Raw genomic sequence first — 8,237 nt, forward strand, 5'->3', positions numbered from 1 at the left:
TAGTGGAGTGTACTTAGAGAAGGATGTTTTAAAATTTAATTTTATGTGTTTATTTATTTTTGCTAGTTCAGGCTGCCTTACAAGCCCATCTGGTGTGGCTTGTGGAGCTGGAGTTCAAACCACGGTCCTATGTGCCTGATTGCATTGGCCCAAGCAGCACTTTAAAAGACTGGGCTATCGGGCAGGCCCCCAAGTAGATTGTACTTGGAAACCTGTACTTTCAAGTAGTGATCCGAAAAACTTCAAAACATAATTTCAAATGAGTGATTAGTAAGTTTTAAATTATTTATAACCACTGAATTAGTAGTGGACATTCACTAAAGAACAATGAATGAGTGTTCAAGTTTCTATAAATAGCTAACAAGTTAACTAATGCTTCATTTTAGTGATGGAGCTCAAAAAGTTACAGTCCAGTGAGGGAGACAGACCTATAAAAATTACGACAGCACTTTGAGGGTCAGCTGCAAAAACGGTGCAGTAGTGTAAAAGAAATAGACGATTCTCCTTGATGTCATTGTAGAAAGCCTTACAATATAAGCAGTTCCTGAGTACAATCTGGAATAATAAGTAAAATTCTACAAGGCAGATAAGAAAAGGAAAGCTATCTCAGACCCGTACACAGTAAAGAAAGAAATATAAACCAGGCACACTTAAAGTAGGATGCAGGTTAGAAAGTTCATGAGGGAGTGTGCAAAGATCGGATCAGGAAGTCTCCTGGGCCATTTTTCAGAATATAGGCTTTATCCTGAATTATTATTATTATTATTATTATTATTATTATTATTATTATTTTGCGGTACCAGGAATTGAACTCAGGACCCTGCACTTGCCAGGCAAGCACTTATTCCACTGAGCTCTCCCCCCGGCCCCTATCATGAATTATTTTTAAAAGGAAATAAATTTTCACTACATTTGATGTATAGTTGCTGAATCTGTGGAAACAGTTACTACCTAGAAGTTCTCATATTTTTTTTTTTTTTTGCTTGAACTGTTCTGTTAAGCATTTACTATCTATTCTCTTTGTAGAACTTTTATCTGTGCCTATTAAAAAAAAAAAAAAAAAAAAAAAAAAAAACTTTGGTGACAATGGCCACAGAAAGAATTTGCAGGTTGCCTGTGGAAATTTAATCACTTTTTGTCAGGTACGTTTGTTATTCCATCTCTCGTTTGTTATCTGTGTTTGTCCTTTAAGGGTCTGGAATTATGCAGAAGTTCCTATTCTCATATCTTAGTAGTGTGAGCTTCCTATTGGGCTGAGAGGAGGGTTTTTTTCCTACGCACAGTAAATGAAAATGTAGAGTACCATCTTTCACTTTAGATAGTTAAAGTTCCACACAACTCTTGGCTCTTGCTGTGTGTACTTTCCGTCAGATGCTTTCTTTCTCCTGACAGTTTCACAAAACTAATGAATAATCTCAGAATTATATGAGACTAGAGAAAAAGTGAAAACATAAAAATGAAGAAGAGAATCACAGAGAAAAAGAGATTTCCTGAGACAATGATTATTAGTAGCAAATCAATGAAATATTGTATGGGAAATAAGGAGTCCAAGGAAACAGCACCTACACTTCTGAGGGTACACATACCTTTTAAGCTTCACCTTAGCTTTTAGCCCCTCATCTAATAGTGAAGCAGTGACTGATTAGAATTAGGAAGAATTACAACTCCTTCAAATAACACTGAGGCAAATTATTTCTTATAATCACTTTTGAGTAGGATTTCCTTATGTACTGGAACCCTCCAAATGAATTGCACAGTGTAGGAAGTTGGGTGAGTTCTTCATTCCTCTACTGTATTAAGCCTTTTCTTCCCTGTTTGCATTAGCTGAACCAACAGTGCATTTTTTTAAAATTCAGAAAATGTTGAATTAGCACCAAGCTATTAGTATCTCTGTCACTACATGGAGCATGCAATGTAGTAGACCAGAACTCTGGAGCTTGGTATGTAAGATGTTCTCTCTGGATGGAAACTTCAGACCTCAGGGATTCTCAGAGACTCAGTGTCTAACTTCAGCAGGGCTCTCTGGTGATTCATTTGCATGGAAAATTGGAAATGCACTGTTCTAGAATTTGCATGCAGTAGAACTCATTATTATATCAGACTAACATTATTACAACAGACACTAAATAAAGTTGCTGGCAAGTTCTAATCAGGAGAAATATTGTGGTTTTAAATGTTACTTGATTCCTCAAAAATATAAAATCATGTTCTGAATTACTGACATAATTTCTAAGTTTCCAGAGGATGGTGTTCCTTAACAGCTCACTGTGTACATGATACCTCTCCTACTTAAACAGTAAGAAAAAAAAAATCCAGCTAATTACAGTACCAATGAAAATAGTCTAGTTTGACCCCTGGCACCATATGCCATCTTGGCTCCACCACCAGCCAGCCACGGAGACTGGGCATGGTAGCACACACCTGTAATCCCAGCACTGGGGAGGCTTAAAACAGGAGGATCACTATGAGTCTGAGCTGCTTAATAAGACCCTGTATCAAATACAAGAGAGATACTGTAGCGTCATGTAACTCAGTAGTGCCCCAGATTTTCTGATCAAGGAGATTATGGGGCCAAAGAGGAAAGTGATCAATGATGTAGAGTGTGCCTAAGGAGAGTCACATGGAGAGAAAACTTTCTCTCAGGCTTTCACAGAAAGCACATTGGCCAAGCAATGGCCGTGACTCATTCACATGGCTGACACTGACAAAGGTTCTACAATCTGAGGTACAGGATCTCAGATAAATCCTGAGGGGATTTCACTGACCTTATCAGATCCAAAATCTACAACTCTTGTTGCATAGGTCTTGCTTTATCTTTATCTTAACCAACCAGCAGAAAAGTATAAAAATGAAATATAAGAAGTAAAGCCATGCTGTTATGTTCAGCTGTGACCTAATACTATTATGGACTACTGGACTATTTTGGAATATTTTGCTGAATTCACACACCTATAATATTCAAATGACAGAAGTAAACAAAAAAGGGGATACAGATGAATGTCCATTTTGTATCTGTGTATTCAAAATGGTTAGGATAGATATATAGTTACAGTTATAGTTCTCTTAATGAATAGAGGGATTTGTTCTAATGGTGTTTGTAAGTAGGATATCATGTCTGCATCTTGTACAGCAAATAACCACTAGGGAGAATGTATGCAATGTGTTAATTATTGGAACTGTCCTACCAATTTGATTTGAAACTGTCTCATTGCTATTTGTTTCTCAATAAAATTATGGAAAAATATGTGAGAGAGAGAGAGAGAGAGAGAGAGAGAGAGAGAGAGAGAGAGTCTGCTTTTTCTCTGTTTTACTGATTTATATTATTTTCACCTTGCTCAACATGATTTTTTCTAATATTTGGTCCTCTTATTCACTTTTTCATTTATTCTTCCACTGAGTATTCATTAACTACTGTAAAATACCAACCATTAAATACATAAAAACTTAATATAAAGTACATTATGGTAGACCAACTAAGATGCATGAGAAAGAAGGCTTGGACTTTAAAGTTGCTTTTCCTTGGAATTAATTTTCAAGTAAATAAAGGATTAGTAATGCATATATTAATGCAAGATTTTGGTAAAAGTAAATGAGTGAAAATGGCCCTTAGTACCTCTCGTTTTTCCTTTACCTAGGAGATGGGAATGTTCAAAATGAGTCTAAAATTTGAGAAACCCACTATATATGAGAAAAAAGAAGAACAAAAGCCAAGCATATCAGAGAGCAAACATAAGCAATAGGTAGGTCAAGGACGGGGTCTTGTTGGTATGATGGTTGAGTCCATTGACTCATTGAAGGAATCCCACCAACAATACAATGGCCTTCTGCCCAGTAACCTTGCTCTCTTACACACACGCCAAGATTCTGAGATGTTCAAATTTTCACTTGGTTCTCTTGCTTTACAGTCTTCCTGTGAGGCATTCTCTTCCCTCTTAGGTTTTCATCTAGTACCTCTAATTCTGGAGATTTTTCGATCTGCATCACCAGCATTAAATTTATTCCTATAATCTAAAATTCCTATTACTGTATTACTTGCAACTAAAACTTTCCATGTCACCAACCAAATGTATCACTTTCTGCTTTTAACAGTGCATTTCTTAGTTCCCTCATTTTAGCTGAGATCCACTATTCTACTAAAAATTGGACATAACTGTAAATTTAATATTAATTTATGCTCCGTGTTAAATCACTCACCAGTAGCTATCATGTAATTTTGTCCAAAACGATTCTGACTGATTCTTTTCTTATACTGCATTTAATCACCATCCTTTATAAATTCACACTTATCATTTCATGGCTAGCCACTGCAGTCACCTCCAATGCATTGTAGATCCAAATAGTATTTTCTTTCTTTTTTTTTCAAATGAGTCTTCATGACATTCCACTAAATTCTCTACCACTGACTCTTTTTGCATATAATTTTCAACATAAACAATTTATAATTTGGAACGACATTTTTCAAGTCGTATCTTCAAACTCCTTATTATTGAGTTAAAAAAATGAGGCTTAGCAAGTCAATGATTTGCTAATGTAAGTAAAACACACACAGTATTTTGACTTATATCTAGTTGGTTCTTTAAAGTAAGACATTACAAACTACTTCAGATATACAAGAAAATACATGATCCAAAAAAGTTTAAGAAACACTTTCATTGCTGTTTTATTGGTGCCCCATGTAAATAATTGAGATGGGCTAAAATTAGAGAATTAAACACAGTATGCTGAGGCTTAGATAATATGGTGGTGGCTGATTAGAAAGGTATTTCTGTATTATGTACTTCTGTATTTGGCTGCAAAAGTGTGTTCTGGGATTCCCTGTAGACACTTGCATAGGACTAGGAAATTCATTATTTTTTATTTTCTTTTTCCCAACAATGGGATTTTATTTTTTTAGGTTGTTGTGAGGATTATGTTAGATGTTATATCTAGAAGCTTTTGCAAATTTATTGATGTCAAACAGTATATTGTTGTAGTGTGTGGCGAAGGCACACTATACACAAAACAGGTAGGCAACTGAGATCCACTGAAAGGCTGGTTAACATTCAAATTGAAAACTCAGGGTATTCCTAGTAAGCCATGTCAGGGGGTAACATGTGATATGTGTGTTACTGCTATAATAGAAATGACAAAATTTTATTTCTTAGTAAGTAGAAAGGAGCTTAAAATGACAGATTTAACATCTTTATGAAAATATTATTAGCCTTTTTTTGAGCCATCGCATCTCTTAGTAGTTCACATACATGGACAAATAAATGGAAAGCAGGATGGAAATTAAATAGGCAGTCGTTAAAAGCCATATTGTTTCAATGAAAATGTATAATGCATAAGTGAATATTTTACATTAAATTAGAGCCATTGAATTTGAATTTTAACTTAAGAGGTTCAGAGAAAGTTTTTATTAGGTAGTTTCCAGCAGAAAGGAGAAAATAAACATCCAGATGAAATGTTCTTTTACTACGTATTAAGAATAAATGAATTAACCTATGTCAGTATAGTAACAGTAGTGGATAGAGGATGTATGACAGTCGTAGTTCTAGTAGTTTTGGGTTTTGATTGGGTATTTCACCATTTTGAAATTAATTAACCTCACTTTACTTTAATTCCTTCATTCTTGTTATAGGAAGAATGATTATAATGTTGCTTCTTGCCATGTAGGAACTTAATAAAAGAAAGCAATTGTTGGGCCAGCCAGACAGCTCAGCTGACTAAAGCTGAGGCAGACCCAGGGACAGGGGGTTCGATAGCTGGCGTCCTGCGTGCTGAGCTGGCCCCGCCCCAGAGGCAGGCTGACACAGAGACTGAGACTGGGCTGGTGGTACACGTCTGTAATCCTAGCACTTGGGAGGCTGAAAACAGGAGTATCATTATGAATCTAATCTACGTAGTGAGATCCTGTAGACCGGGTACTAAACACATTTAAAAAAAAGAAAAAGAAAAATGAAAACAATTGTGTATACATTGCACTATCTGACTCACCATTTCCACACTTGTGGAAGGGCCAAATGTATTAATGGTTAGAAAATGTAATGAGTTAGTGTGACTATATTTTATAAAATCGCCAAATGTACATATTGGATTTTATCTTTATTTATTATTTTGTATTTTAGGGAAGCGTCTACAGGGTGTTCAGGATCTCACTACTAGATTGGATTCATAATGATCCATCTGTTTACAGCCTCCCAAGCGCTGGGATTACAGATGTGTGCCCCCACACCCAGTCTCAATTGCTGTCTCAACGCACCCCGGGGACAGAGCTTGCTGAGCAGGCCTAGGGATCGAACCCTTGATCCCCTGCGCCTGCTTGTAGGCATTTAATCTGCTGAGCTATTGGTAATGAAACCCTGTAGGGACCTGTAGAGTCTGTCCTAAGTATACAAAAAGTAAATAAATAAATTTAAAAGTTAGTTAATTTCCAATGAACTGGCATAAACAATTTTGTTTTATAGTATCAAAAAATGAGCAGTGTAATGTTAATAAGATTGTAATTCAGTGTCAGTAACCATAACAAAATACAATTACTTCTTAATTTTTAATAAATTATGTAGCTATTTTCTATAAAATTAAAACACTGATATCACATGAGGAAAAACAGATGACTTAAAATGTGTTAAAAATTGTGTATTTATGCCCAAAATTTTCTTTTGCATTAGACACAGTTTTATATTTCAAAATAAAGTAATCATGTCTATAACCAAGGTCCAATAAATACTGTAGGCTTTGACTTACAATCTTACAATTTCCAAAGTACAATAAAATATACTATAAATTTCACTTAAGTGTAAATATTAAAAAGTGTGCCACTGAAATAAAGTTTCTAAATGTTAACTCATCCATAATGAAGTTACATCTCCATTTAGCCAATTTAAAATTATTTTTATGTAAAATTCTTGGTACAGCTAGATGAAAAGTACATTTGCCTTCTAAATTAAAGAATCTTGCTCAGCTGCCTGTGTTAGCTTGTAAAATAAAGCAGAGCAATTAGCTGGATATTTTTACATGAAATTTTATATCATCTTAAGTATTAAAGTGGCCTGAACGCAATGCGATTATGAGAACTGAATTGTTTATCCACACATTACAGAAATACCTCACTGTGGAGCCGTAAGTGTACACATGTCTCACTTCTTTAGTTTACCCAATGGAAAAAAAAAAGACACTGAGCTGGGACAAAGCTCAGATTGACTGCTTAAATATAAGTAAATAGCCGATTGGCTGGGAGGAAGGAAGCCTGTCAAACATTCTATGCTCTATGTATTCAATTGGCGAAATGACTAATTTGACTCAAATTCTGAAGCATTTGGTTTTTCGCAAGTTCCGTGAGAGGATAAACTCACTATGACTCAAAGTCTTAACACCGGTCTAAGACATCAAAATTTGAAATATTGGCTTATCTGTAAATATGATCTAAACTATTTGCTAGGTTAGTAAGTTTAGTTGTGTAATTGTAAGAAATAAGTGAAAGCATTTCCTAGGTTACTTTGGCTTACCTTCAGGGGAGGTCATGAGTTGATACAACAGTAAAGTGGGTCTTTATAGTCATGCTTTTTCTCCATAGAAAGCTCTTCTCTGTGTGTCCCTTATGTGTGACATTTGCCAGGCTTCCCCACTAGGGGGCATCATAATGTGTTCCAGTGAGGAGGAAAAGCCTTTAAGCGAGTCAGTGCTTTTTATTTTCAGTTTTACTTTTATTTTTGACAGGTTTGATACCAAGTGATAATCAGTTTTGTTTCCCAAATTATTTTCCTTTGTTTGTATAATTTCAAAGAGAATTCTGTGTTAAAAAAAAAAACCACGAGCACACATACACACGAAGTTATTCAACTGTAAACTTCATTTTATGGTAAGAAAACTCAGCTGATTTTCATTGCAAAAATTTGGTTTTACTTCTTTGCTATCAATTATTCAACCTGATCGATAATATGTCTTCAACTGTAAAAGTGAAAGTAGGCAGTATACAGTTAACCAAGCTGTGCTGTGTATAAACATATAATCGTTATGCAGATTTCTGCTGACCTATTAAGAAGCAGTTCATGTTTTATTTTTTCTCTCTCCTTTTAAAATTTTTGAATTTTTGACCAATTTTGCATGCTCACATCTGTTAATCTGAGCAACTAATTTGAAGGCAACAATTTGCACTACAACCATTGTTGATTTCCTATAATTTTGATGTTTTCTATTGTTTTGAATAATAAATAAATAAATAAACAAATAAATAAATACAGTACAGTGGTAGTTAA

The sequence above is a fragment of the Octodon degus genome, unplaced genomic scaffold (genome assembly GCF_000260255.1).
Source record: "Octodon degus isolate 3935 unplaced genomic scaffold, OctDeg1.0 scaffold00294, whole genome shotgun sequence".
Classification (NCBI taxonomy): Eukaryota; Metazoa; Chordata; class Mammalia; order Rodentia; family Octodontidae; genus Octodon; species Octodon degus.